Here is a 7072-nt window from a genome sequence, read left to right on the forward strand (position 1 = left end):
GGCTTGGCACAAGCCCCACAGTCCTGCCCATGCACTGTGGGGTGCCCAGAACATGATGTGCATAGAATAGCAGGGTTGGAAGGGACCTCAGGATGTATCTAGTCCAACCTCCAGCTCAAAGCAGGACTAAGCGCCAGACAGATTTTTACCCCAGTTCCCTAAATGGCCCCCTCAAGGATTGAACTCACAACCCTGGGTTTAGCAGGCCAGTGCTCAAACCACTGAGCTATCCCTCCCTCCAACCATGAGTGGGTGGGACTGGCAATGGAGGGCAGGGCTTTGAGCTTCTATGGGTCGCTCTAACACAGATCAGGCAGGGCCATGCAAAGCAGGACAGGTCTCACTGTGACGCTCTTACAACACCAAAGCTCCCCTTGACAATGGGATGGGGGCCCCTGTGCAGCCCACAATGCTTAGCGCCTGAGACACTTGGTCTGTCTTGATCCAAATGCGGGTGCAGGAACATAGGTTGCCAGTGGTGCTGAATCTTGATCCAAGCAGCCTACAAAGCAAAGTAGTATTTTAGAGCAGGGTTTCTCCACCTGTGCGTCGGGACCCAAAAATGGGTCGACAGAACGTTTCAAAGGGTTGCGTGGCAGCTGCTGTCCCGAAGGACAGACTGGGCTTGCCTATATCTTCCAGGCACTGCAATCTCTGGGATCCTCCTGCCACTCATGATTGGCCTAGCTGTCATGATGATGAGAGCCTGGGGAGGCCTAATTTAAGTGAGTGACACTGCAACCCCATGAGCCAGGTCACAACTCCACTCACACAAATTTGGTCCAGTCGGGGGGGCGGGGCTGAGTAGCGCTGCAACCCCAGAGGCTGCATAGCTTGGAGTGGAGAGCCAAGCCCAGCCATTTTAACAACACAGAAGGTGGGATCCAACCAAAACCGCCCCAGGGCCTCCACCCCTGGGTTGTGACTGGCCATAAACATTTATTAATGGGTTCTGAGCCCAAAAAGGTGAAGCACCACTGCTTTAGAGCTCAGAATGGGGTAGTGCATTCTGGGAATGACAGGCTCCAGGCAGCTCTTTGATGCAAAGAGACACAGCTGCTGACACGTTGGCCCAGTGTCGCTCTTGACCGGGAAGAGTTACCCAGCCTAGCTCGTTAGTGGTTAATGAATAATGGATGAATTTCTGTCTGCCATTAGATCACGACTTTCTCGCAGTTATTCCTTACTACATAGGTATCCTGCACACAATCTGCTCCTGGTCAGGGCCCCTGCCCCACTCTGTGATGACTGCCTTTCAGTTAGACCTTGTGCCTCTTTTTTGTACCCATAGTCCTGTTCTGCCCTGATCCTGCATGTGCTTCATTTTCCCATGAGTAAGTAGTCTCCTAGGCATCTGCAGGAACAGGGCCTTAGATTGTAAGATCCTTGCGGGAGGGCCTCTCTTTCTGTGCCATGTGTGTACAGCACCCAGTACAATGGAGTTCTCATTTACGATCAGGGCCGGCTTTAGGCACCAGCAAATCAAGCACATGCTTGGGGCAGCACATTTTCAAGGGCAGCATTCCAGACACTTTTTTTTTTTTTTTGCTTCGGGTGGCAAAAGCCTAGAGCCATCCCCGACAGCAGCAGCGCATCGTGCATGGGGGGTGCAGTTTGCACTGCAGGGGAGCAGTGTCCACACCTTGTGGCTGGGCCAGGCAGGCTCTGAGTGGGGGACACTTGGGCTGGGGGGAGCTGCCTGCAAGTGCCGCAGGGTGTCTGCCCCCCAGCACCGCAGCTAGGGCTGGGTGAAGTGGCCCGAGCCACCCAGGGACTGCGGCAGGACGGCCAGAAGCAGCAACATCAGGGGGCCATAGAGGGTGGGGCACTGCCATGCAGGGTCCTCATCCCACTCTCTGGCTCTCCGCTCCCTCTAGGGCTGCCCTGCCCCGGCTCCTCAGCCCCCTGCCAGGGCGGTCCCCCAGCTCTGCCCTCCCAGGTCCTGGCCGGTTCTGGAGGCAGGATCCCTGGCTGGAGGGACCCTGGGCTGAGATGCGGTGTGAGAGCCCCGCTGCTTATCCCGACCCTGCCAGCGCTGGAACGGCTGGAGGTGAGGGGGGAGCAGGCAGAGTCAACACTGGTGGTGGGGAGCCCAGGGCTGAGGGGGCAAGGAGTGCGGGTGGAGTGGGAGGAGAAGCTCAGGGCTGTGACGGCAGGGGGTGTGGGTGTGGGTGTGGGTGGGGGAGGGCACTGGTGTGGGGGGGGTGAGAACCCAGGTCTGGGGTGGGGGGCAGTCAAATTTTTTTTTTTGCTTGACGCGGCAAAAAACCTAGAGCCAGCCCTGTCTACGATGCCCCCTCCCCCCCACAACGAGCTAGCGTGAGCTAGTGATTTGCTGTATCATTTCTATGAGCGATCTTTGGGCTGCAGCTCATTGGTGAGCTGGTTCCCAAGACCATTCCGCAGACAACGACCAAGCTGTTTTTGTTGGACAGGTGCTTTATTTCTCTTTCCTGATTGGTTGAGCATCGCTCTTAGGAACCATTTACTGGTGCAAAAGCTTGTGATTACACATTGGAAGCTGGCTCATTGCAAATATCCAGAAATAGTTGTTAAAAATTCAGAGTTTCTAAGATGTTTCTTGGCTAGAAATGTCCCGAAAAGTGATCCCAAAGAGGGAATGAATGCACTTGGACGTTAGTGGGAAATAATAATAACGTCCGGCTCTTATATAGCATCAGTATCTTACAGCACTTCTTTCATGTGTATGTTCTCACACACCCCTGTAGGACAGGACTCTTGTCCCCATTGTACAGATGGGGAACTGCGGCACAGATAACTAAGTGACTTGCCCGTGGTCACACAGGAAGTCTGCGGCAGAGCATGGAATTGAATCCAAGTCATAGACTAGTGCCCCAACTGCTGGACCGTCCTTCCTGGATGTGCTTAATTTGCAAGCAGGTTTGCAATTCCTTTCAATCTGCTGCATCGGCCAGCCCACTGAATTCTTTGTCTACTCCTAAGTCCCCACTTTTGTGACTAGTATAACAGAGGGCAGCTAAGGTTTCTGGGCCTGATCCTGTGACTGGATCCTGTCTGTAGGGCTCACAACACCTGTAGAGAGGATCAGTTGACGCAAAAAAGGGCATATTCCTTAATGCTGTGGGCAGGCATCCCTGCTCTGCAGACAGAGCCGCCAGGCAAAATGAACTGGAGAACTCAGAGTAAGCAATGTTCTGCAGCGGCTGCTTTACGCCTTGTCTCCCGCTGTTCCCGTGGCATCACTGCCATCAGATTGGTGTAACCCCTGTAACAATATCAGTTTGAATTGTACTGAAACACCATGTAGACAAGTTTAAGAGATGGCTGGCATTATACTCTAGGAGGTGAACTTCAAACTCTTTTGTATAGCCCTCCACCTGGTATAATAAGATCCTGCTGCTTGACTAATAAGTCACTAATGGTTTGGTTACTTTCATTGCTGCTTTCTCCTCTGGGTGACAGAGAGACCATCTATTCATGTCTGACAAGAGTGTCTATCGCAAGTGGTTAGCCTTTGTCCCGACTTCCCCAACCCAAAGCCCCCAAAACTGCCCACCTGAAAAGCCAGATTTTTGGCAATCAGTGGCCCAGCTGCTGGGCTTTGCTGGTTATGTTGCAATCGGGGCTATTAGCTGTTTTATGGCTTTGATAAGGCCCAAAGATAAAATCAAAAACCTGCTCTAGCCACCTCCCATGCTGAAAGATGGTTTGGATGGCAAATGAGCTCTTTGCAATCTCCATTTCCCAGAGCTCTGTGTTCTTGTCTGCACTGACAACCATAGGGCCTTTTCATGAACAGATCGAGCTCCCCGCCGAGGGGGAAAGTCTTTCCAGACCATAGGCTTGTTTATAGACGCCACTGTTGTGTCTAATTATCTTTAATATGTTTGTAAAGCTCGAGACAGGCTGACCTGTGGTGCCAGAACCTGCCTGGGGAGTGGATTTTCTCCCCACTTCCGGTTTATGCTGTCTCCAGGTTGGCTTATTTCAAGGGTGTTTTTGGAAGAGGACAATCTGTGTTAATTACAATATTTAGCGACCACCCCAGAGGGGTCAGGGCTTTGCAGGGCACTTCTTGCAAATAACATGTAGCCAGATATTTATAATTAAACCATTTGTCAGTTTCTGCTTGGCTTGGAGCCAACGCCCACTCTGCCTGTATGTCACTCACACACACACTCAGACTGTGCCTCCTTTTCAGTAGCTGACCCAGACCCGGTTTTTTAGTCCCATCAGCGTTGTTTTAAAGAGGCAAATCCCCGTTTTTGTGTGGAGGATTTGGTGCTTTAATGCAAACCCAACACTGTGAGTCACCGCGGACAGGAGAATTACAGCTTGTGTTTTCAAAGGGCACCGTGTTTACAGAGCCTTTCCCAGCTCTTTTTCCGTCTGGTGGGTTGAAATGAAGCTTGCCAGGAATTTTGCCATACCCTGGGCAGGGGGGCAAGAGGAAGGCCCCTTTCCCTTATCAGGCCCTGCTAAGTTTGAAAGCCACTCCTACCTGCAGGCTATGGGGGTCTTGCTCCCCCAAATCAGCCTCAGCTAAGAGGACAGAAGACAGTCCTGCCCCATCCACCACCACAGGACCCCTCAGTGTAAGGGGCACAAAGAGCACTGCCTGGTGATGTGGAGGAGGGGCTGCCCGGTACTTCCCACCCTCCCAGCAGCTCGGAGGAGCAGAGTAGGCCACACCAGCACAGCCCTGGCTGGAGGAGGCTGGGGGGTGTGACCGACCCTGTTCCAGCCCCCCTCACAGAGCAGGGCCCAGAGCCAGGCCCTGACTCAGGGAGTGTGGGCTGGAGCAGTGAGGTCAGATGGCTGTTTGGCCAGTGAGCGGGGGCGAGATCCTGGTTTCCCGCCCTTGTGGCCTGCCAGACGGTGGCTTTGGCAGGCCAGGTGCTGTGGTCAATCTGGAAGCCAACGTGACGCCCAGCTGCCACCCCCGCCTTCCCTCTCCTGGCAAGTCACTGCCTTGGGAGCACCCATCTCTGACCAAACACATCCCCCCCTCAAGGCTCCATGCAACCTGGGAGGACCCCTGGCCTAGGCAGTGCCATCAGCAGCAGCCTCTCCCAGCTCAGGGCACCCACTGATCTCAGCCCCCAGCCTGCTGAGGGGCGGCCAGGAACTCACACAGAGCAGGGGATCCTGAGAGAAGCCCATGTGGCGGGAAGGGAAGGCTATTCTGTGCATCAGGAATATTATTAATTCAGCTTTGCTCTGGGCTTCTTAAAACCTCTGTGTGTGAGAGAGCTCCTTCGGGGCATGGCTGGATGAGATGCCCGGGGCAGGTGCTGAGCACAAATGCATCAGGAAGCATTTGTCCTCAGATTCCGCCCTCCGAGGAGGGCATCCCAGGCAGAGTGTGGGATTCTGCAAAGAGTTATTGGGCAGGACATAGAGACAGCAATGCCCAGGCAGCTGGGTGGGTTGCCCAGGCACTCCAAGGGTCTGCCAGCTATGGGGCCAAGGGCGCTGTCCCCCAGAATGAGGTGGGGGTGGGCACCGGCAGAGGAGTGGGGAGGGTGATGAGGACATTGGCAAGGAAGGGGTGGAGGTGGACACTGGCAGAATTATGGGGTGGGGGAGGGCACTGGCACGGGAAAGGGGCACGGGGCATGGGCAGAGGGGGAGGCAGGCAGGCACTGGCAGGAGGCAGCGTGGGGCAGAGCCCTGCACCATCCCCTGCTCCCCTTGCCCCCAGGCTGGCTCAGCCTGGCTCATGGCTGCAGCCCATTGAGGAGGCGGGACCCTTCCCTAGTCCCCCAGGATCCCTGTCCTCACCCATCTGCCCCTTTGCCCTCCACTCCAGGCTGACTGGTGGAGGGGGCAGCTCCCAGCCTGGGCTGGGTAGGGCACTTCACCTGGGCGAGGCCTAGGAGAGCAGCTGGGGTGGTCGGGGACACCTTGGTCACCTGGGACAAGGATGTGGAGCAGGGATTGCTCAAGCATCCGCCTCTCCTTCCGCTCAGACCCAGGGTCCTTCCCCGGCCCCTTCCCTCCCCTCGCAGGGTGCGGGGCGGTGGGGGGGAGGTTTGATCATTTACTTACAGGAAGCACGGTTCACCAGACAGAGTGGGGGGCTGAGAGCCAGGACTCTTAGGTTCCTTTCCTGACTTGGGGAGGGGAGCCTTGTGAGCTAGAGCTGGGAGGCTGGGAGCCAAGCCTCCTGGGTTCTGTCCCCAGCGTGGCCACTGGTGCACTGAATGGCTGTGGGAAGTTCCCTCCTGTCTCTCTGTCCCAGTTTCACCCACACCCTGTGGGCAGGCCCTTCCTGGTAAGGACATGGGAGCCCCACAACCCTGGCTGGGCAGTCTGCCGGTTGTGGGGTGGGGGAGCTGTGCCCAGGCAGTCAGTGCTGGCCTCGACACCAGGCCGCTGCATGGGGGCCTGTGCTGCAGGCGGTGAGTTTGGATGAGATCTGAGCCACCTGGGCCATGGCATCTCCCCCAGGTCTGTCTCAGCCAGGCTGTCTTGCTGCCTGTTTGGGCCGGAGAGCCCATCTGTCATGCCTCCGTTTCGCCTCCCTAAATGCCCCCTGCAGGATCAGTTCCATACAGGCCCCTCTTTCCCCTCCTGTGCATCTGGTGAACGGCTGCTGTGCCTCACCCCAGAGGCAGCTGCATTTCTGGGCTGGCTGGGGCACTCTCCAGATGTGCAAAGTCAAGGGGTCCCTGGCTCTGAACCGTTGGTGGGAGGTGCCCCATGGGGTGCCCAGCCCACTGGTTCCTGACTGTTGCTAGGCCCTGAGCAGAACCTGGCAGTGCCATCAGCATGTGCCCGAGTGATCTCTGCCACTTGGATTGCACACACAGTCCCAGCACCGCCTGGCCCCAGCAGGCGCGGGAGGAATAAATCTTTCGGCCTGACGGCTCAGATAACACCCAGCAAACGCCCAGCTCTCATGACCCACCTGTCCTTGGAGATGGGGCTGGGCAGGGAGATGATCAATCACCCAGCCCAGGGGACTGCCACTCTGCCCTCCTGGGCATTGCACTGCCAGTGCTGGCAGAGATTTGTGATCACCTTCTTCACCGCCTGCACTGCACAGGCTAGATCCCAGCCTGAAATAATTCCTGTCTGAACTCGA

This window comes from Gopherus evgoodei, chromosome 2 (assembly GCF_007399415.2).
Source record: "Gopherus evgoodei ecotype Sinaloan lineage chromosome 2, rGopEvg1_v1.p, whole genome shotgun sequence".
In the NCBI taxonomy this organism is placed as follows: Eukaryota; Metazoa; Chordata; order Testudines; family Testudinidae; genus Gopherus; species Gopherus evgoodei.